We start from the raw sequence: 23,042 nt of genomic DNA on the forward strand, positions 1-23,042 counted from the left end.
AAAGTATTAGTTGTAGATTTAAAAATAATGGAAATAGGTGGGAAAAGAAGAATCTATATTTTGCTTCCAATCTCCACCCCTCCATCATTTTCACATGGTCCATCTCTGACACTTCTCTTCCCTTCCTTGACCTCTCTGTCTCAATTTCTGATGATAGACTGTCCACCAATATCCATTACAAGCCTACCGACTCCCACAGCTACCTCGACTACAGCTCCTCACACCCCGCTTCCTGTAAGGACTCCATCCCATTCTCTCAGTTCCTTCGCCTCCGTCGCATCTGTTCTGATGACGCTACCTTCAAAAACAGCTCCTCTGACATGTCCTCCTTCTTCCTTAACCGAGGTTTTCCACCCACGGTCGTTGACAGGGCCCTCAACTGTGTCCGGCCCATATCCCGCGCATCCGCCCTCACGCCTTCTCCTCCCTCCTAGAAACATGATAGGGTCCCCCTTGTCCTCACTTATCACCCCACCAGCCTCCGCATTCAAAGGATCATCCTCCGCCATTTCCGCCAACTCCAGCATGCTGCCACCACCAAACACATCTTCCCTTCACCCCCCCTGGCGGCATTCCGTAGGGATCGTTCCCTCTGGGACACCCTGGTCCACTCCTCCATCACCCCCTACTCCTCCACCCCCACCTATGGCACCTCCCCATGCCCACGCAGAAGATGCAACACCTGCCCCTTCACTTCCTCTCTCCTCACCGTCCAAGGGCCCAAACACTCCTTTCAAGTGAAGCAGCATTTCACTTGCATTTCCCCTAACTTAGTCTACTGCATTCGTTGCTCCCAATGCGGTCTCCTCTACATTGGAGAGACCAAACGCAAACTGGGCCACCGCTTTGCAGAACACCTGCGGTCTGTCCGCAAGAAAGACCCAAACCTCCCTGTCGCTTGCCATTTTAACACTCCACCCTGTTCTCTTGCCCACATGTCTGTCCTTGGCTTGCTGCATTGTTCCAGTGAAGCCCAACGCAAACTGGAGGAACAGCATCTCATCTTCCGACTAGGCACTTTACAGCCTTCTGGGCTGAATATTGAATTCAACAACTTTAGATCTTAAACTCCCCCTCCCCCCATCCCCACCCCGTTTCTTCCCCCTCCCTTTTTTTTCAATAATTTATATAGATTCTTCTTTTCCCACCTATTTCCATTATTTTTAAATCTACAACTAATACTTTGTCAGTCTTTCCACCCCACCCCCACTAGAGCTGTACCTTGAGTATCCTGCCATCCATTCTTAATTAGCACTTTTCTTAGATAATATCACCACCTTCAACACCTCTTTGATCCTTTTGTCTGTGACATCTTTTGATTATCTTCTCCTATCACTGCTTGCTTATCCCTACAACCACCCCACCCTCAACTTCTCTTTCCCCCCGCCCCCCACCTTAGAGCAGCTTACATTTCACCTCTCTCCTAACTATACTTCAGTTCTGCCGAAGGGTCATGAGGACTCGAAACGTCAACTGTTTTCTTCTCCACTGATGCTGCCAGACCTGCTGAGTTTTTCCAGGTAATTCTGTTTTTGTGTTGAGCAATATCACTGCCCCCTAACCTGGAGGACCAGTATAAGAAAAGCAAAACACTGCGGATGCTGGAAATCTGAAACAAAAACAGAAAATGCTGGAAAAAAACTCAGCAGGTCTGACAGCATCTCTGGAGAGAGAAACAGAGTTAAGGTTTCGAGTCTGTATGACTCTTCTTCAACATTTCTACTTCTCTTTAGCGCTGAAGAAGTCATACAGACTCAAAACGTTAACTCTGTTTCTCTCTCCACAGATGCTGTCAGACCTGCTGAGTTTTTCCCAGCATTTTCTGTTTCTGTTTCAGATTTCCAGCATCCGCAGTATTTTGCTTTTATAGAAGTAGAAATGTGATGGACTTTATACTGTTTAAGAGGCAGTGGAGCAGGTGGAGCAAAATAGAAGGTTAGGGATAGGTGGGTGATCAGGAGAAATTTGACAAAGATGTTATGGACACAGGACAAAGGGAGTGTTAATGGTAGTGTTAAAGACTAAAGAAGGTGCTGATAGTGGCATAAAAGTAAGATAGCAGAATATGTTAATGGAAAAACAAGAGTGGGCGCTCTGTGAAAACAAAACATAAAAACAAGTGATAGATGGCCTGGGGAGAGGGTTGCTGGGGAAAAGGGTATTTAAAAAAAAATGAATAAATAAATAAAATTTAAAAATCGATTAAAAAAGGGGTAAAGATGGTCTGAAGTTGTTGAACACAATGTTAAGCCTGGAAGGCTGTAAAGTGCCTAGTCAGAAGAGGAGACACTGTTCCTCCAGTTTGCGTTGGGCTTCACTGGAACATTGCAGCAGGCCAAGGACAGACATGTGCACATGAGAGCAAGATGATGTGTTGAAATGGCAAGGGACAGGAAGGTCTGGGTCATGCTTGCGAATGGAGTGAAGGTGTTCCACAAAACCTTGTTGCTGGAGGACAAGTAACCGTGCCCCTTATCCTGGAGAACCAGTAGCAGTGCATCCTCTCTTAGAGGACCAGTAACTGCACCCATTGCACTGCTCTTTACCCTGGAGGACCAGTAAATGCACCCACTGCACCTCCTCTACCCAGGAGGACCAATAACCTCACCCCATACATAGGAGGACCAGCAACCATGCCAACTGAATCACCACCTACCAGTGAGGACCAGTAAACATGCCCACTGCACCTCTCCTACCCAGTAGGGCCAGTAACTGCGCCCCCTATCGAGGAGGACCAGGAACCATGCCCACTGCATTTCCCCCTACCCTGGAGGACCAGGAACCGGGATCCTTATGCAGAAGAGTCATGCGGACTCGAAATGTTAACTGTTTCTCTCTCCTCAGATGCTTCCAGACCTGCTGAGCTTTTCTAGCATTTTCTGTTTTTATTTCAGGTTTCCAACATCTGCAGTATTTTACTTTTATATTAACTGAGCCCCCTACCCAGGATGACCAGGAACTGCACCCACTGCATTGCCCCCTATCCAGGAGGACCAGAAACTGCACACACCCTATCCAGGAGGACCAGGAACTGCGCCCACTGCACTGCCCCTACCCAGGAGAACCAGTAGCTGCGCCCATCATGTTAACAATGACCTGATGCCAGATAGAGTGTTTAACAAGTCCCTGGGCACTAAAGCAATGATCATCTGGTGTGATGATTTGAAGCCTCAAGGACCCTTGCTGCATGAGTGAGTAATTGGACAGTGAAAATGCTGCAGGCCATAGTCTGGTAGTTAGACCAAAGCAGGACAAATCCCACTGCAAACTTGAATCTGATCTCAGCCTCTGTGCACAACAGCTGGATATTCACATGTGCTGTTAGTTTGTTGTTAATAAAAATGGAATTCTTTCATAAATAATGTGATCAATAATGTCATTCTTCAACGATCTCCACTAGTTTCGACATTTAAGGCAACCCTTGTTTGATTCCCTGCAATTTTCCAGTCATATTAAGTGTATTATCTGGATTTAACTGAGTCATATTCAGGGTGAGGGTTGAAGAGGTTGAAATCAACTTGAGCAAAGACATCAGTCAAACATTGCTATACATTCTTCAGTGCATTCCTTTATTGGCAAAAATCTATGATGCTACTTATAAGAATATTTGTTCTGCTTTTGGTCTCGAGAATGGAAGATAGATCAGCTCAATTGTTGACTGTAGTATGGAACCCCAAAGCATTACCTTCCCTCACACCTCTTCAATAAAATGGGAAGAAATTGGAGAAAGATCGTTACTAAATTATTCTATTCATAGTATAAGAAAATGAGTTACTCTGTCTGTGACTTCTCTTAGTGCATCCATCAGCTGTTCCCATTTTGTTGTGTTGACATTACCCCTTTAGCAATTGCCTATATTGGTAAGCTAACATTAAAACTAACACTTTGTTAATTTGTTATTTTATTTTGCAGTTTAAAAAAAGAACTACGGTCAAACTTCACTATAAATATTCAAGATTAGCAAAATAACTCTAAATAGAAGCCAGTTGTGTTAAGATGTAATTTTGTTCGAATGGCATGAGTGTGTATTTTGTGGGCAAAACAAACTTTGGTTTTCTTTTACCTACAGCCCTAACTGAAGTACAGGATTGATGGATAAACTGCTATTACCTACTGGACAATAATTACCATTGAGGACATGAGTATTGCAATGAATAAGTGGAACAACTTAAAAGGATCATCTTTGTTCTAGATAATGACATCAGAGTCTAAAAAGAGCCAAGAATCTCTCCTTTTGTGATTTAACAAAATTATTGCTCATCAGAATAAGAAAATTGAGGCAATCATATATCAATTATGGGATGAGCAATTTTTTGAATATTGGATAGATGTCAAAACGCAGCATCTTACCAGTCTGTATTTCTGATTGCTTCTAATCTGAGAAAACAATATGTAGGTTTCTTTCATATTGCATCAAAAGTAGGAATACTAACAAAATGTGGACCAGGAAATTGAAAGCTTCCCTGAAAGCTCCATTGGGGAGAAAGGTTCTGAGTTTTTCCATGCTTAGTTTAGCACAGGGGATCCTTGACAAACACTCAAATTGGCCCTCACAGGTAATAAGACTGGGATACGGTAATTCATGGATACCTTTAGGTATCAGCTACCACCCTGTTTGCAAGCATCCTGTTTGGTCTAGCTCAAGGGTGGAAGGCTTGAAAGAAGTCTAACATCTCCACAATGGGGAGGTGGTGGCATAGCGGTAATGTCACTGGACGAGTGCTCCAGAGACTCAGGGTAATTGCCTGGGGACCTGGGTTCAAATTCCACAACAGCAGCTGGTGAAATTTGAAATCAATAAAAAAAATCTGGAATTAAAACTTTAATAGTGACCATGAAACCATTGTCAATTGTTGTAAAAACCCATCTGGATCACTAATGCCCTTTAGGGAAGGAAATCTGCCGTCCTTACCTGGTCTGACCTACATGTAACTGCAGAACCACAGCAATGTGGTTGACTCTTAATGCCCTCTGAAATGGCCTAGCAAGCCACTCCATTCTCAATGGCATTTAGGGATGGGCAATAAATGCTGGCCACATCCCACAAATGAATATAAAATAATATTTTAAAAAACCCAATAGTCAATGAGCCAAGCCAACAGAATCAGCTTTTGAGTTGCTATGCCAGTAATTAACCAACTTTGTTTCCACGTTCATATAAAATACATAGGAATAAATTCTCTTTGAAAATGGTAACTTTTAGATTCAGGTCAGATTGCAGTCATGGCTGGTTGCCTCTGCTTTATGATGATCTGAAAGCCATTACACTTTGCCTCTTGCTCTTCACACTGACCGACTGAAAGTTCAGTTCAGTCACAGTGGAAGAAGAATTTCTTTGCCTGCTCTGAGTATCAAATGGTAATCATGTTGGTTTTGAATGAATTACGCGTGGACTAACCCAAGCAATTCTTCCCATCTTGTCCCTGAGTTCACCAGTTACTTTCTCCTTTGCACAGAATGCACTGTTGGATCTTTGTAAAATTTCATTCTAGTTTGCTTTCTTTATTGCACATCTTCTGATGTTTAAATAATGTCAGTTGGCTACCACAACATGGCTGGCAGGCTGAGAATGTGTCCATTCTGTGCATTATTGGGGGTGAGTGCAGGGGAGACAGGATTTTATTATTTGTTTATGGAATGTGGGTGTCACTGGCAAGCTATCATTCAGTGCTCAGCACTAACTGTCCTTGAGAAGGTCTAAGTGATGAATATGCCGATGTGAGATGAAGCTTAGGTTGAGGCAAATTCAGAGCTGAAGTAGGAATGAGGTCAATTTGGATATTTGGGACGGAGTGGCAGCTTTGCAGAGATAACTTGATAGTCAGAATTGGAGTGAAAAGCACTGGAGAGCAGAGCAAAGACAAAGTTGGGGAAGCAGAGCCACAGAATGCAGTGAAGAGGGGAGGCTGGGCCAGGGGGGGAAAGTAGAGACTGGAAAGTGGGAATCTTTGGGGCATCAAATAGAGTTTGACCAACAGCCTGGGAGGAACATCTGCAGCTCCAGGCCAGTGAAGTATAGAGAAGCACCAGGGAGAAGGGAGCGGAAGAGCTGATGCGTTACTGCAAAAAAAAAATCTGGCTACCCCTCATTCCTTGGAATCATGTGGCACCAACAGACCAATCAGATTAGTGGAAGAGGACCAATCATATTACATGATATTCATGTTTCCAATAACATGGATATCATAAAAAAAATAGAATATGCTCTTATTGTTCAGGCATTAAGTACAAGTGATACCATTATGGTACCCTGAAGAAATCTGTGTTCAGTGATGATTAACAATGGCAGCTTTAACAGCAAATAAAGGAAGATTTAATAGAATGCGTGCCAAAGAAATACAGCACCTGTATCATTTTCCTGTGATGGATGGGGATATTTGTTTTTCTATGTGAATACCCTTTACTCAGAAACAATGAACAAATGAATAACAAACAAGAAAAATTATATTTGACGTTTTTGTTTGTTCTCATTACTATTAATATGGGGTGAAATTACATTTTCTGCTATTAGTAATGAATTAATGCATGTCCTGTGAAATTGCTGTCCCTGTTGCAAAGGAGATAGTAACACACTTAAAATAAAAGGGTTAATGTCTTAGTTATATTAGCAAGTAAAGCAATTTCACACAACTGCAGTTGTGATATGCTACTAAATCTTCTTCTAACTTCTCCCATGTTGGCATTATTCTTAAGTGATATGAAAGTATCTAAATAAACAGGAGAGGCACTTGATTCCTAGTGCCCCTTCTAGAGGGAAGTTATTAAATTACAGCAAAAAACACAAGGTGAAAATAACGTAAAAGGAATTGCTGCATTTCCCAGTAATTCATTGTATGTGAGGTGCTTCGAGACATTTCTGCAAGATGTGATGAAGTGCTGTATAAATATAACTTGTTTTGCACACCTTTTAGAGATCTTTAAAAATACAAAAATGGAACCAGATTCCTCCGTGCTGTTTGACAGTGAAAAGATTCCACTTGCGTCTCATACACTTTACATATGAGACAGTGTACGTCCAGAGTGACTGCGGACACACTGCCCAGGGCCACAGTCGACCATCCTGCGACACACAATGTCAATCTAGTCAATGAGCTCGAGTCATATTCCCAGTTTGTGACAACGCAGCTGCCAGTGAGCTCCAAAAACTTCAATCGATACGTGAAATGAAGGCTGGGATTTTCCGGTTCCATTGCCAGCGGGCGTTGTCACGGGTGGGACAGGAAAATTTGGAGAGCCATTAAATTTTCCTGACCTGCCCATGACAATGGCCACCGGTGGCAGGCCTGGCTACTCACCAAGCAGCTCTACATGCTTGCCAATCAACGTTGTCCTGTGTGTCGGCCTGCAACAGAACTCATCTACGATCTCACCCTCCTGTGAATAGGCACATGCATTACCATTTTCCCTTGCCTCACTGCAGTGAATACCCAGTGACTCACCTTGTTCTGACCCCAAATCTGTACTATCCTCTAACATACGAACAGTGCCAGTACCTGAGCTGGTAGTGGCTTGTGTCAGACCAAGCGATAATGTTTCCTTATCAAAGACCCACTGTTGCCTGCAACTTTCAAAGTGAGGCTGCAGTGGCAGCCAGGTGTAAAGGTGGCAAGGGCTGCACTGTCAAGAGAACAAGGTTGTGGAGTATGCAGCAGACTGCCACACACTTGGAGACATGCTCTGGCAGGTAATGGAGGGCGCCCCACTCAGGCCAAGAAGCAGAACCAGTCTTTCAGTACACCAATGGCTTGCTCCTAGACTTTCCCAATGACAGCATGCCTCTCATTGGAGGTGTTCTGTCCATGTGTGGTCCCGTGGTGGAGGGTGTTGTATTAGGATGTTTGGATTGTAAAGGTTAATGTGGGACTGGGGAAACAGTGATGTAGAGGGTCACATGGGAGTAGTAGAGTGTAGTAGTGAGCCTAGTAGGAGTCAGCAAGAAGATAGCAACTAATCAGGACTGTATCATGTATATATATATATAGCTACGTATTATTAATAAGTAGTCATTGTTCAACCATACAAGCCTCTAGACCATTTGATGAGACAAAATACAATGCTGGCAGCAGGTGAAAGACCCCAAAATCCCTAAGAATGAAGAAGTAAAGAAATTGCAGTCTGACCAGAGAGGAGTGAGCCTAACTTGAAGACCCCAAATACACCTGGAGACCACCTAAGGAGCTCAGTTATAGGCATAGAGGCTGAAGGGCAGGAGAAAGATCTGCTGTGCAGTGTAAGAGGAATCCACCAGAACATGTGAAGGTCCATTGCAAGGCCCAATCGAAAACGTAGTCAAAGGCCCTTGCCAGATCACAAAACGGTGAGAAAACTAAAAAGAAAACTAAAGTAAGCTTTTAAATTCAGCATAATAGTCAGGTAGCACTGGCAGACTTATTGTTTTAACGAGTGCGGCTTTAAGGATACTGCAGCCCAGGTCCAGAGTCGGTGCCATAACACCATTTGCCAAGAGAAAAAAAAAATTTTGAAAAAGAAGTCAGGGCGAAAAATCAGCTTCAAACTGACTCTTCAAGCTTGGGAGAGCAACTAGTTGGCCAAAATGATTTGTTCAAAAGATTTTCTGCAGAATTGCTGAAGTTTAAAGCGGCTCTGTAACCGCGATAGGAGCCCGCCAAATCCCAACAAGTGCAGGAAGAAAACAAAACAAAAACAATTACCACAGGGCCATTTAAGAAAAAAAATAATAAAGCTGTATTCCCCTGTGCTGAAAACAGCCCTGGATGGTAAATTAACACTGCCAGACCAATTAAGGCAGATGGAAGGGCCAAGCCAGGTGCAAAACTGGGCATTATGGTGAAGTAGTTTTTTTTAGATATATGATAGCATCAGGCTTGAATAGGAAAACAGAGGCTGAACAAGTAAATACACTATAATATTCAGTAGGTCCTGTAGTCAATGACATAGTTACCAGACAAGGAATAAATGAATTTTCCAATAACTTTGAAGAGGTCATGAAGTCCTTTGACTCCTACTGTGGAGCGAGAAAAATTTAGCAAGAGAGTCCAAAAGACCAGCAAACCCGTAAATTCTTTCATAAATGATTTATACAGATTGGTTGAAGGCTGTGACTATGGTAATCTTAAGTTGGAGTTCATAAAAGGCTGAATAGTAGTGAGTGGCTGATAGGAACATAGGAGCAGGAGTAGGCCATTCAGCCCATCGGATCTGTTCTACCATTCAATATGATCATGGCTGATCATACTTCCCACACTATCCCCATTTCGCTTTAAATCATCGGTATTTAGAAATCTGGCAATCTTTGCTTTAAACGTGCTCAATGACCAAGCTTCCATGGCCCTCTGGGATAGAGAATTCCAAAGATTCACAACCCTCTGAGTAAGGAAAATTCTCTTCATCTCGGTCCTAAGTGGCTCCTCCTCATTTTGAAATTGTGTCCCCTGGTTCTAGACTCCATAACCAGGGGAGCCATCTTACCTGAATCTACCCTGCATATCCCTTTAAGTATCTTGCAGGTTTCAATGAGATCACCTTTCATCCTTCGAAACTCTAGAGAATACAGGCCCAGTGTCCCCAACCTCTCTTCATAGGACAGTCCCGACATCCCAGGAACAGGTCTGGTGGACCTTCGTTGCACTCCCTCTATGGCAATAATATCCTTCCTAAGGTAAGCCCCAAAATCGGCCGGCTGGCCGGTCGGTCGGTCGGTCGGTCGGTCGGTCGGTCCTTTCAGGCAGTGGTGTTCCCATGCATCTGCTTCCCTTGTCCTCCTAGGCGGTAGTGGCCATGGGTTTGGAAGGTGCTGTCTAAGGAGCTTTGGTGAATTCCTGCAGTGCATCTTGCAGATGGTACACACTGCTGCTACTGTGCGTGAGTGGTGGAGGGAGTGAATGTTTGTGGATGGGGTGCCAATCAAGTGGGCTGCTTTGTCCTGGATGGCGTGAAGCTTCTTGAGTACTGTTGGAGCTGCACTCATCCAGGCAAGTGGAGAGTATTCCACCACACTCCTGACTCGTGCCTTGTAGATGGTGGACAGGCTTTCACGAACACTCTTTCAGGTGTCCTTCAATCTAAAGAAGATCTGACTTTGGAAAAGGCCATCCAAATCATCAATCCAAAGTCCGCCAGCAAAACTGACCCACTTTGCGTGGCAAAATTAAACCATGGTACAGAGTAACCCCAGCAGTCCAGCTTATGAAGCAACAAAAAGGGTAAGGAGACTCCAGAGCAAGGAAAGCAATACTCAAGCAAAACACAGGATGGTGGCAAACCATGTCAGCCAAAGGACCTCACAGGCGCAAGCAATGTCCAACAATCACTGTGCAGTGATTTCACTGCAACCACCTGGGACACTTTGGAAAGATATTTAAGTCCGAAACCCCGAGATGCGCGGAGGATCCTACACGTGTCCATGAGATACATAAGCCACATCAAGAATAAGTCCAACAATTCTTCATGGGAGAAATTAAGAATCCCAGATTCATATTTTGGAATGCCGACTTAACTGTAAATGGTCACCTCACGAATTTCAAATTAGACACAGGAGCCTAACAGCACTGTGTGTGTCCCTATACCACATGGACTGCAGCAGTTCAAGAAGGCAGCTCACCACCACCTTCTCAAGGGCAACAGGGGATGGGCAATAAATGCTGGCCCAGCCAACAAAGCCCACATCCCATGAATGAATAATGAAAAAAAGAACAGTCCTACAGACAGAGACGAGCTTCCACTTACAATAAGAGGTACCTGTATTAGAAACCTGCTCAGGCTACAGAGAGGTGACAGGGTTTGGATCAGGGACCTCATAGAAAAGGCGTCATTATCTGAGGGATGAAGAATGACTGTCTTGCTTGATACATACTCCAGAAGGCACAATCAGACGGAACAGGAGAAGTCTTCTCCTCATTCCTCAAGGTGAAAATCTTATCATACATTTGAGTGAACCAGATGTAGAAACCCAAATAGTTGCAACACCAAGTGCTACAAACTCAACTCCAGACCAAGAAACTCAGTCCAGAGCAGTTGAGATGACCACTCCTCCAAACCTGAAAAGAACAAGATCTGGAAGAGTTGTAAAGCTTCCAGACCATCAGAATCTGTAAAGTCTGAGACTTGGGTGGGGAGAAGAGGTAGCATGTAAATATTATTGAAAATACATTTGGGTAAAGACTTGGGGGGAGGTGTAGTATTAATGTACTTGGGATTGTAAGGGTTAATGTAGGACTGGGGAAACAGTACCACCCACATTATGATAAAGAGAGTCACATGGGAGTAGTAGACTGCAGTAGTGAGTCTGGTAGAAGTCGATAAGAATATACAGTCCAAGCAGGACTGTAACCATATCATATACATATATATATATACACACACATATATATGTGTGTGTGTTAATAAACAGTTATTGTTCAACCATTCAAGCCTCTAGACCTCTTCATGAAACAACATACAACCTTACAATAGAGGGGAGTTATGAGTCAGATGTAGAGTGGGTAGTTCTTGTCACCAAGCGGCTGATCTCAGGTACATTGTGGCAGCTCAAAGATCGCGAACATGGCTGAGCGGCACTGGATGAATGCAACATGGTTGCTGCCAGCTTAGCAGGCAGTCACCAGCAGGATGTTCTTGTGCATGGTCACCCACAAACTGTATTTTCATGGAGTGATAACGCTTGCAGTTCCAGTACATATCCCCAATAATATGTGGCAATGCCACTGAGCCATGTGTGGGCAGTTGATAGCGTCTTGCACCATTGAGAGTCCTGCTACCCTTGCAAAACCATGTGCCTGCCCTTTCTGTTTCTTTCTGCTAAGAGAGAAGATGACAAAGTGCAATAAAAACGGAGAGTCATCACAACCTGAAACATTAACTATGTTTCTCTCCACGGATACTGTCGGACCTGTTGAGTATTTCCAGCACTTTCTGGTTTTATTTCATATTTCTAGCATCTGCAGTATTTTGCTTTTGAGGTAATGAAGCACTCTCTCCTGGAGTCCAGAGTCCCTGTCATCTCCCTGGTGCAGCAATGGAGGGCTAACCATGAAAGGTAGGCAATGTCACCTTCTCCTGCCTGGAAGGATTCTGTGGCATAGAAACTGAGGGCCATGGCGATTTTGACAGGCATCCTCGCCCTGCTGTGCAGCTGCAGGTTGGGATGTATGAGATGGCAGTCACTGCCTCCTTGGTGAAACATAGGTACCTCAGACATTGCTGTGGAGGTAGGAGAACTCCCTGAATACCTGTGCAAGATATGGGCTTCTGTTGAGAGCCGTCCTCCCCCTTCCTGTGCACACAGCTTCGCTTTCTGCTGCCTGTGCTCAATCTCCCTCGTGAGTCCAAAAGCTTTTCAAAAACTTCTCCAATAACGCTCAGCACAGTACTCCCACTCACTTTACAGCACCAAACGTGAGTTGTAAGCTCCTCACCTGAAAGTTCCATGGCAATGTCGTTAAAAAGCACTCATGGTGAGGGTGTTCCTCATGCAGTTGAACTCATAATTAGCTAGGAGCATTTAAGACAGAGTGTTAACAGGATCTGTGCAGTTCCAAACAGTTTGACATCACAATCTGCTCATTCTGCACATTTCCAGCGCATGCATACAACATTAGCACTTGTGCCTTCACAATTATAGCACCCTGTGCAGTGAGTACCAGAAGTAGTTGAGCCGATATTAATGAAGTTTTGGCCTTCTGTGGCACCAATGCCAGCAGTGTTCTGGGGCTGATTTTTATTTCCATGGATCTGTCATTGAATCAATATGATACACCTCAGGTTGTTACGCCTGGTACAAATGTAAATGAAACATATTCTTGCAATTACACTGTGTACCGCAAATTGACATTGAAATGTGTGCTATGAGTGTAACTGTTACTTTATCACTTTTTGGAGTGATTCAAAAGCTGGATACATGTGTTGCAGCTGAGGTCATTTTAATACAGGCGGTAGATATTACTAATGTTTTCAAAGCCTTCCAATTGCACTTGGAGTTCTCTATAGTTTCCATGGCTGAAAACAACTAACAAATAAATATGTTTTCCATTTGAGCACTCTTTAGGAGCAAACATTTAAGAGTTTTACATTTTACTGCATTTTCAGGGTCAAGTATTAATGAGTGACAACAGCAGAAACTTGCATTTATGTAGCACCTTCAATATCATAAAATGTCCTAAGGCGCTTCACTAGAAGCAATTGATTATCAAACAAAATTTGATACCAAGGCACCGAGTCAGGTGACTAAGAACTTGGTCAAAAAAGTCAGTTTTAAGGAGCATCTTAAAGAAGGAGAGGTGAAGAGGCTGGGAAGTTTAGGAGTGAATTCCAGAGCCCAAGGGTAGAGCAAAGATACACAAGAGCCTAGGATTAGAGGTGCACGGAGAGCTCAGAGAGTTGTAGGGCTGGCCAAAGATAGCAGACAAGGCTGACTGGCACTGGATGAATGCAACATGGTTGCTGGCAGGATAGCAGACATTCACCGGCAGGATGTTCTGTGCATGGTCACCCACAAACTGTATATTTTCACGGAATGATAACCCTTGCAGTTCCAGTACATCTCCCCATTAATATGTGGCAACGCCACAGAGCCACAGAGGTTGGGAGGGGGAGGTGAGTCCAAGGAAGAATTTGAAGATGTGGGGCAGACTTTTATGTCCCGCGAGCGAGTGCGTGCCCAACCCGATCGGGCGTAAAACAGCGTGCGATGACATCGCGTGAGTGTCCCGGAGTCATCGCGCTTTCGTGCGATATTTCAGTCGGCGGGCACATGCAAGAGTCAGCAGTGCGCCGGCCAACAATTAAGAGGCCTATTAAGGCCATTAAAGTATTAATTGACATCGATTTTTCGCTGCCTGTCCAACCTTAGGGTTGGCGGGTGGGCAAATCGGCCAGGTGGCCTTTGTATTTTTCAGGAAACCTCATCCAAGGGTGGGATGAGGTTTCTGTAATTAAAGAAAACATATAAAAACGTTTGGGCAGAATTTTTATAATGCATATGTTTAGGAAAGTGAGTCCGATGTGTGGACAGTTTTTTCTGCATTTAGAAATCTTTATTTGATGGTTTTATATTCTTCAGCCCCCTGAGGCAGCTCTCTGCCTTCAGGGAGCTTTCATTGCGCACTGCCCTGCGTCCGCACTGACTTCAGTGCTCACCCTCCTCCTGCCCCCACCCTGGCAACACTGAGCATTTCAGTGCGTGTTTCACACTGGCTGCCCGTTAATTGGCCAGCCAGTGTGAATTCGCGGCTGGGGAGCCCCGATCGCGAGTGGCGGGCCATTTCCCAGCCACTCCCGGGCCCGCCCACCGCACCCGCTCCCGCTCCCGGGCCCGCCCACCGCACCTGCCCGACAGCCTCAAAATTCAGCCCATGAAGGTGAATCTGAAAATTAAATCATTCCCAGATGGTGTGGCAATTTCGGTCAGCGAGCACAGGGGTGATGGGCTAATGGAACTTAGTGCTAGTTAGGATGTGGGAAGTAGAGATTCTGAATGAGCTTACGTTTATGGAGGGTGCAAGGTGGGAGGCCAGTCAGGGGAGCAGTGGAATAGTTGAATCTAGTGGTAACAAAGGCATTAGTGCATATTGATGCTGCTTGGAGCTGGTGTAGACCAACTGATCAACATTCAGACTGAGTAATAGGTCACCTTCATCACAATTCCCTCATGACGCTCCATCCCAAGCATTTATTACAAGGACATGACTTACAAAAGCTGACATTCTGTAAGAATGTTAAAGTGCCAATTTTGACCTTTTAGATGTTGTCATTCCCAAAGGGAATTCAAATATTTAATATGTAGCATTCAACATGTAAACACAAGGAAATTAATGGCTTTGAAGAGCAGGTTACAAAGAAATTCATAACAGAATTGTTTCCTTTTGTCTTCCGATATTGTGATATTGGGATGCTTGATGGTTAATGAAGTCTTCTGAGTGCACTGAATAAGAGCATCATTTTGTAGCTCATTAACAGCAATGCAAATATTATTAAACATAAATAAAATACACTCTGACAGCTGATGTTACTTCTGCCACATTAGAACAGTCAAGCCAACAATCATTTATACAGCCCCATAAAATATATTATCTCATGTAATAATTCATCTTATCATACAAATAGGATGAATGCTCAGCATAATCTTTTGTTAGCGCACTTCATTTAGTAATTTAAACGGTGTTATGTTGATAGCACTTCTTTTAATGTGCATATATAGACCTTTATAGAAGCTCTGTAAGAAATGCCATTTGCAGTGAATATGAACATTCTTACAACCTATTGCCTTTTGTGATGGTTTGGGATCAATATTTTAATTTTGTCCCTAACAGTTCGAGTGACGAGAATCAACGAGACCAGCAGAGCTACAAAGAGTGCGGAGAGGGAGGTGAGAGCTCAGTCCTAGCGAGGAGAAATGATGAGAGCAGCAGGGTGACAAAGAGAGGGGAGAGGGAAGGTGGGAGCTCAGTCCAAGAGCAGCCGGGCTAGGCCATTTCCAGTCAGGGCCCTGATTTGGAAAGAAAAGTAGAGGTGTGATATCACAGGGAACAGGTAGGTGATTGGTTGGTGAGTATTTCCGATCTAAACTAGGGAATAATGGGGTGAGTCTTATTTTTTCTTATAAAGTAGGGTTTATTACTACTAGTAAGTTGTATTAAGTATAAGTAGGAATCATAAGTATTTCCGTTTATTGGTATTGGTAAGGCTTACTACCACTAGTAAGGTGTAAGTAAGTATTGACCGCGTTTATCAATATTGCTAAAGTTTATTAATAGTTGTAAGTTTTATTTGTATTGGTAAAGATTTATTAATATTGGTAAGGTTTATTACCAGTGGGAAGGTTTAATTGTAGTAACAAGGTTATCAGTTAATAAATAGAGAACTGGCAGGGCTGCTCCAACCTCAAGAATGCCCATCCTGTGCTATGTGAGGACTCCAGGTCACTTCCCATGTCCTATGCAGGAAGTGTTGTCAGTTGCAGCATTTTGAGCACTGGATTGTGGAACTTGAGCAGCAGCTGGCTTCATTGCGCTGCACCTGTGAGGTTGAGAGTTATGTAGATAGCACGTTTATAGATGTGGTCACCCCGCAGCTTAGGAGTATGCAGGGGGAGAGGGAAGAGGTGACCACCAGACAGTCATAAAGGAACAGGCAGGTAGACCAGGAGTTCTCTGAGTGCATCCCATTTTCCAACCAGTATTCAGTTCTGCGAGTGATGATTCATCTGGGGTGTGCAGCCAGAGCCAAGTCCATGGCACCATAGGTGGCTCAGATGTACAGAGGATACAAGGAAGTCTGGAAGAGTAATAGTGATGGGGGATTCATTAGTTAGGGAAATAGATAGGCATTTCTGTGGCTGCAGATGTGAATCAAGGATGGTGTGTTGTCTTCCTGGTTTCAGAGTCAAGGATGTCACTGAGTGGCTCCACAGCAGCCTGAATGGGGAAGGCTGAACATCCAGCAGTTGTGGTCCACATTAGTACCAATGACATAGGTAGAAAGAGGGATGTGGTCCTGCAGTCTGAATTTAGGGAACTAGGCAGAAAATTATCAAGCAGGACCTGTAAAGTAGTAATCTCCAGATTACTCCCAGTGCCATGCGCAAGTGAGTAGAGAAACAGGAGGATAAGACAGATGAATGCGTGACGGGAAAGATGGTGCAGGAGGGAGGGCTTTAGATTCTTGGGTCATTGGGACCAGCTCTGGGGAGATGAGACCTGTACAGGCCAGACAGGTTGCATTTGAACAGAGCTGGGGCAGAGTTCTTTGTGAGGCATTTTGCTAGTGCTGTTGGGGAGTACTTAAACTAACTCAGCAGGGGTCTGGGAATCAGGAGATAATATTAGAGAGGAATACCAGGGGGCACAGAATACTTGGAGAGATAGATGGTAGTAGAGTAGGAAATCATAAGTTAATAGGTGGGGTCAGAGTAAAGGAGACAGTAATAAGAGTCTAAATCAGGGTTACTGTGCATATATGTGAATGCCTGGGGTGTGGTACATGAGTTACAGGGGCAGATTGCCCTGTAGAAATATGATGATGTGGCTATAACAGAGACCTGACTCAAGGAAGGGCAGGACTGGATGTGAAATATCCCTGGATACAAAGTGTTCAGGGAAGATAGGAAAGGAAGGAAAGGGGGAGAGGAAAGGGATGGCAGTATTGATAAAGAAGAGCATTGCAGTGCTGGAGAAAGATAATATCCTAGAGGGAACAAGGACAGAATTCATTTGGCTAGAGCTCAGGGACAAAAAAGGTGCAATTACATTGCCTAGTGTAGCCTATAGGCCATCAACTAGTGGGAAGGATGTAGAGGAACAAATTTGCAACAAAATTACAGAGAGGTGCAAAATTAAAGTGTACTTATAATGGGGGGGCTTTAATTATCCAAATATAGACTGGGATAGCAGTAAAGCGCAGAGAGGGGCAAGAGTTCCTAGAGTGTGTTCATGAAAATTTTCTTCAGCAGTATGCTTCCAGTCCAATGAGGAAAGATGAGGAAAAAATGTTGGACCTGGCTCTTGGAAGTGAAGTAGGTCAAGTAGATCAAGTGTCATTAGGAGAACATTTAGGGGACAGTGACCGTTGTATCTGTGGAAAAGGACAACGAACACTCCAGAGTAAGAAAAAATAACTGGGGGAAAGCCAACTTTAATGGGGTAAGAACGGACCTGGGCTGAAAAAATTGGAGTCAAAGGTTGGCAGGAAAAATGGTAGCTGATCAATGGGCTGCCTTCAAAGAAGAGATGATTCGGGCATAGTCAAGGTATATTCCCTCGAAAGGGAGAGGTAGGACAAACAAACCAGAGCTCCCTGGATGACAAAAGTGATAGAAATTAAGATAAAGAAGGAAAAGTGTGCTCAAGACAGGTGCCAGATAGAAAATACAATTGAGAACTAAGCTGAATATAGAAAGTTCAGAGGAGAGGTGAAGAAACACATAAGAGAAGCAAAGAGGGAGTGTGAAAAGAGACTGGCAGCTAGCATAAAAGGGAATCCCAAAGTCTCTTATGGGCATATAAATAGTAAAATGGTGGTAAAAGGAGGAGTAGGGCCAATTAGGGACCGAAAAGGGGATTTGCACATGCAGGCAGAAGGCATAGCTGAGATATTAAATTAATACTTTGCATCTGTCTTTATGAAGGAAGAAAATGCTACCCAGGCCATGGTAAAAGAGAAGGTAATTCAGACACTCGGTGGATTTAAAAGTGAAAAGGTGGAGGTATTGGATAGGTTGTCTGTACTTAAAGTTGATAAGGCACTGGGACCAGATGAGATGCATCCAAAAGTACTGAAGGAAGTGAGACTGGAAATTCTGGAGACACTGGCTCTAATTTTTCAGTCTTCCTTAGACTCAGGGGTGGTGCCAGAAGACTGGAGAATTGTTCAAAAAAGGGTGTAAAGCTAAGCTTAGCAATTACAGGCCAGTCAGTTTAATTTCAGTGGCGGGGAAACTTCTAGAAACAATAGTTCGGGTCAAAATTAATAGTCACATGGACAAATGTGAATTAATTAAGGAAAGCCAGCATAGATTTCTTAAGGGAAAATCATGTTTAACTAACTTGCTGGAGCTTTTTGAAGAGGTAACAGGGATGAGTGCAATGTTGTTGATGTGGTGTATATGGACTTTCAAAACACATTGAAACAGTGCAGCACAATAGATGTGTGAGAAAACTTATAGCTCATGGAATAAAAGAGACAGTAGCAACAGGTGGCTGAGCAACAGGAAACAGAGAGGAGTGGTTAATGGATATTTTTCGTGCTGGAGGAAGGTTTGTAATAGAGTTGCCCAGAGGTCAGTGTTGGGATCCTTGCTTTTCTTGATATATATTAATGATTTAGACCTCAGTGTACAGGGCACAATTTCTACATCTGTGGGCAAAACAAGCTTGGAAGCACTGTGAACTGCGAGGAGGATAGTGTAGAACTTTAAAGGGACATAGACAAGTTGCTGGAGTGGACAGACAGGTGGCAGCTGATGTTCAATGCAGAGAAGTGTGAAGTGATTCATTTTGGTAGGAAGAACATGGAGAGACAGTATAAAATAAAGGCTACAACTCTAAAGGGGGTGCAGGAGCAGAGGGACCTGAGTGTATATGTATATAAATTATTGAAGGCGGCAGGGCAGATTGAAAGAGCAGTTTACAAAGCATACAGTATCCTGGGCTTTATTAATAGGGACATAGAGTACAAGAGCAAGAAGGCTACACTGAAATTGTGTAAGACTTTAATTCGACTTCAGCTAGAGTGTTGCAGCCAGTTCTGGATGCCACACTTTAGGAAGAGTGTGAAAGCTTAGAGAGAGTGCAGCAAAAATTCACAAAAATGGTTCTAGGAATGAACGACTTCAGTTATGAAGTTAGGCTGGAGAAGTTAGGACTGTTCTCTCTAGAGAAAAGAAGGTTGAGAGGAGATTTGATAGAGGTATTCAAAATCATGAGGGGTCTGGACAGAGTAGAATGGGAAAAGCTGTTCCTACTCATAAAAGGATCAAGAATGAGAGGGCACAGATTCAAATTAATCGTAAAAGAAGCAAAAGTGATGAGGGGAAACTTTTTTATGCAGTGAGTGGTTAGAGTTTGGAATGCACTGCCTGAGAATGTAGTAGAGGCAAGTTCAATTGAAGCATTCAAAAGGGAATTAGACTGTTATCTGAAAAGGAAGAATGTGCAGGGTTAGAGGGAGAAGGCAGCTGAATGGGACTAGGTGAGTTGTTCAGCAAGCTGGTGCAACCATGATGGGCCAAATGGTCTCCTTCTGCACCATAACAATTCTGTGATTGTGTGATTGTGATGGCTTGGGATCAACATTTTAATTTTGTCTGTAATTGCACAAAGCAGACAGAAGTGACAAATGAATCTGGGGAGCTTTAAGGATAGACAATAATTTTTCTGTAATAGGAGGCTGCCCATTACAGAGTTAGCATTTACATGCAATTCCAGAGCTTTCTTATAGTTAGTCAGAACTCTGCATGGAGCTTGCATGATATGAATTACACTTGAAAGACATTTTATAAGCTGGATATCCATGCATTCAATAGAATAGGCCTTTCTTCTGGACAGTCCAGTTTATTAATGTGACTAATTGGTGACTTCTCAAAGCTTTAAAAAAACTCCATGACTGCACTGTCTTAAATTGACAGTAAGTATGTGGAAACCAATATGGTATTTTAAGTGTTCAATTTATTTGGCACTTTACAAGTACAAAGCTCTCTTTTGAGGTAAGAAAAATGTTGAACACTCAAGCCTGGATTGGATTTTCCATTGCTGGGGCCTGGCTAGGGTACAACTTATGCATCCAATAACAGAAAATACTGCCTGTGCCAAACATGAGGTCTATATCCTTCCAGGGTTGCTTCTCTTGTCTTGTCTTTCATCTGTCCTCGTTCCGAGGACTAGCTGTGCTTTGAGCAATCTTTCGCTATTGATTTCTGCTGTCTGCTGCCCTCACTGGCTGTCCCATACAGAGGCCAGTCCATGTTCTGATATTATCCATTCATGCCGTATTGGCTCTTCCTTGTGCACGTTGTCCAGGTGTTTTGCCTCGCATTACCCCTTTTTCCAAACACTCCCTTTCTGTTCATATCACATGTCCAAAGTATGTGAGCTTCTTTGGTATCGCTGCTTCAAACAAGTTCCTCTTAACACCGGCTTTCTCAAGCACCCACTCGTTTATCCACTTGGCTGTTCATGACACACGTAACATCCATCTGAGTCCTTTCATTTTAAATGCTCTTATTCAAGCCTCGTCACTCTTCAAGATGGTCCAGCTTTCACAGCCATACATTGTCATCGGCCACACAAGGGCTTTCAGGAGACAAATTTTTGTTGTAATCTGGATGCTGTAGCTATTCTACTCTTTTAAGTGAGTTCACAACGTCATGACCCTTGTTAAGTCTAGCCCAAATTTCTTTGGTAGACTCTGCTTCTTCCATAATGCGTGGCCCAAGATAGCGGAAGGGATCAACATGTTCAAGCTGAACTCTGTTAATCAGAATCTTGGACGACTTTCCACCCATCCCCCTCACCTTTGTCTTGTCGACATTGATCAGGAGACAGTATTTATTGTTAACTTGATCGAGACAATCCACCAACTCCTGCAGCTTCTCCACTGAGGTAGTGAGCAGAATAATGTCACCAGCATCATCAGGGTTACTGAGCAGTGGCAAATACAGGATGGCCACAGAAAGAGTGGCAAGTCCAGAACATTTCTTGAAACTAAATTGTGAGGACAAGGGAGGTTTGACTTAGTACAAGGCAAACTTAGCTATGGCATCACTAAGATGTTCTTCACCTGGCCAGCCAAATGAAGAGTAATAAGGGCAAAAACTCTGGAACCATTGAAGAAACAATTGGAGCCAACAATGGGAGAGTTTCAGGTATTTCTGGCATGGAAAAATTGAATTAGGTTCTGCTCCTGTGTTTGTACCTTAGCTATTTTTAATTGGTTTTTCCTAATTTTTTCTCCCTGTTCCTCTAGAATCTCTTGAGCATTTGTGCCAATTATTGTAAATTAATTGTTTTCCCCCAACAATATTACTGGCCTCAATGGTTTTCCCAATGGGAATCCACTCCCCTTGAAAGTCTAATGAAGGGATGTCGAGCAATTCAGGCTGCATGAAGGGTACTCTGTAAACCTGCACACCCACCATCTGCAGACAAAGATGAACATACCTTCTTTTCTTAAATGGGTAGCACAGAACTCCCACAGGAAGCTGAAACAGCAGACCCAATAAAATATGACAATATATGATGCCGTTCACTGATCGATGCTCCCTTGGAAGCTAACCAATCACAGTACGTCATGCTTTCAGGGGTGCATATTAATTTTCCAAATAGAAAGAGCATGTGGAAATTAAAGAGAGAATCTTGTCGCACAAAATTGAACGAGGTTAACCCTCCTCTTTGCTGATATGGCCTTATGACGTGTAAGCAGAGCACTAACTTTGCATTCATTACAAAATCGGCATCATGAAGTTAAATGAAAAAGAAAACACAATGATTGCTAGTATTGTAGTGCAATTGGCTGGAGGGCAGAAAATCAGGTGAAGCAATGACTCTTGAAGGGCTGCCACTTAGAATTGAAAGGAGCTGGGTTTTGCATTCAATTAACTTGAAGAAGTCATCCTCTGTTGCTATCTGAAAAGGAAGAATGTGCAGGGTTACGGGGAGGAGGTGGGAAAATGACACTAGGTGAATTGCTCATTCAGACAGCCAGTGCAGACACGACGGACTGAATAGGCTCCTTCTGCACTGTAATAATTCAGTGATTCTGTAAAGTATCATGCAATGGCCTGCAAGGACCCTCTTTTAAAGAAACTCAATGTTGTAGTGACTTTAACAGGAGAAACATCCCAATCCATGGGGTTTTCCACATGTCATGCCACGAGTTTATCAGTGAAGGTTTTTCCCAAAATGCAAAAATGTACATGGGACCAAACAGCGATGCAGGATGTTAAAAGCCGAGGTAGATAATTGTTCACTGTCAAAAATGGCAACAACCGACTTAATGACATTGGCAAACCAGGCCAGGCCAGCTGATTGGCCATGAAGCCAACTTAATGCAAGTTGTGGGCGTGGGGGTGGGGGAGGGATGTGTGGGGCGATGGAAGGATGGGAGATGGATTTTGTCAAAGTTGTGCAATTTGACATGAGAGCTTATTTAGAAAGAAAAGAAAGAGAACCTGCATCCTATGGCATCCTTCATTTGCACAGGTCTCTAAGTGCTTTACAACCAATGAATCCATTTGAGGTGCAGTACATGTTGCTTTGTAATTTAACACAGCAGCCAATTCAAATTTATCAAGGTCTCACAAACAGCACTGGGATAAAGACAAGTTCATCTACGTTGGCGATACTGATTGAGCGATAGATATTGACCAAGCCACTAGGAGAACCCTATTGCTCTTCTTCAAACATTTCCTTGGGATGCTTTATGTCCACCTGACAAGGCAAATGGGACCTCGAATATCTGACAATATAACACTCATTTAATCCTGAACTGAAGTGTCAGCCTCAATTATGTGTTCAAGTATGCAAATAATTATTCTATGTAAAGGAGATTATGCTTGACTGAAATGCAGCTTC

Source organism: Cetorhinus maximus, chromosome 8, assembly GCF_964194155.1.
Source record: "Cetorhinus maximus chromosome 8, sCetMax3.hap1.1, whole genome shotgun sequence".
Taxonomy (NCBI): domain Eukaryota; kingdom Metazoa; phylum Chordata; class Chondrichthyes; order Lamniformes; family Cetorhinidae; genus Cetorhinus; species Cetorhinus maximus.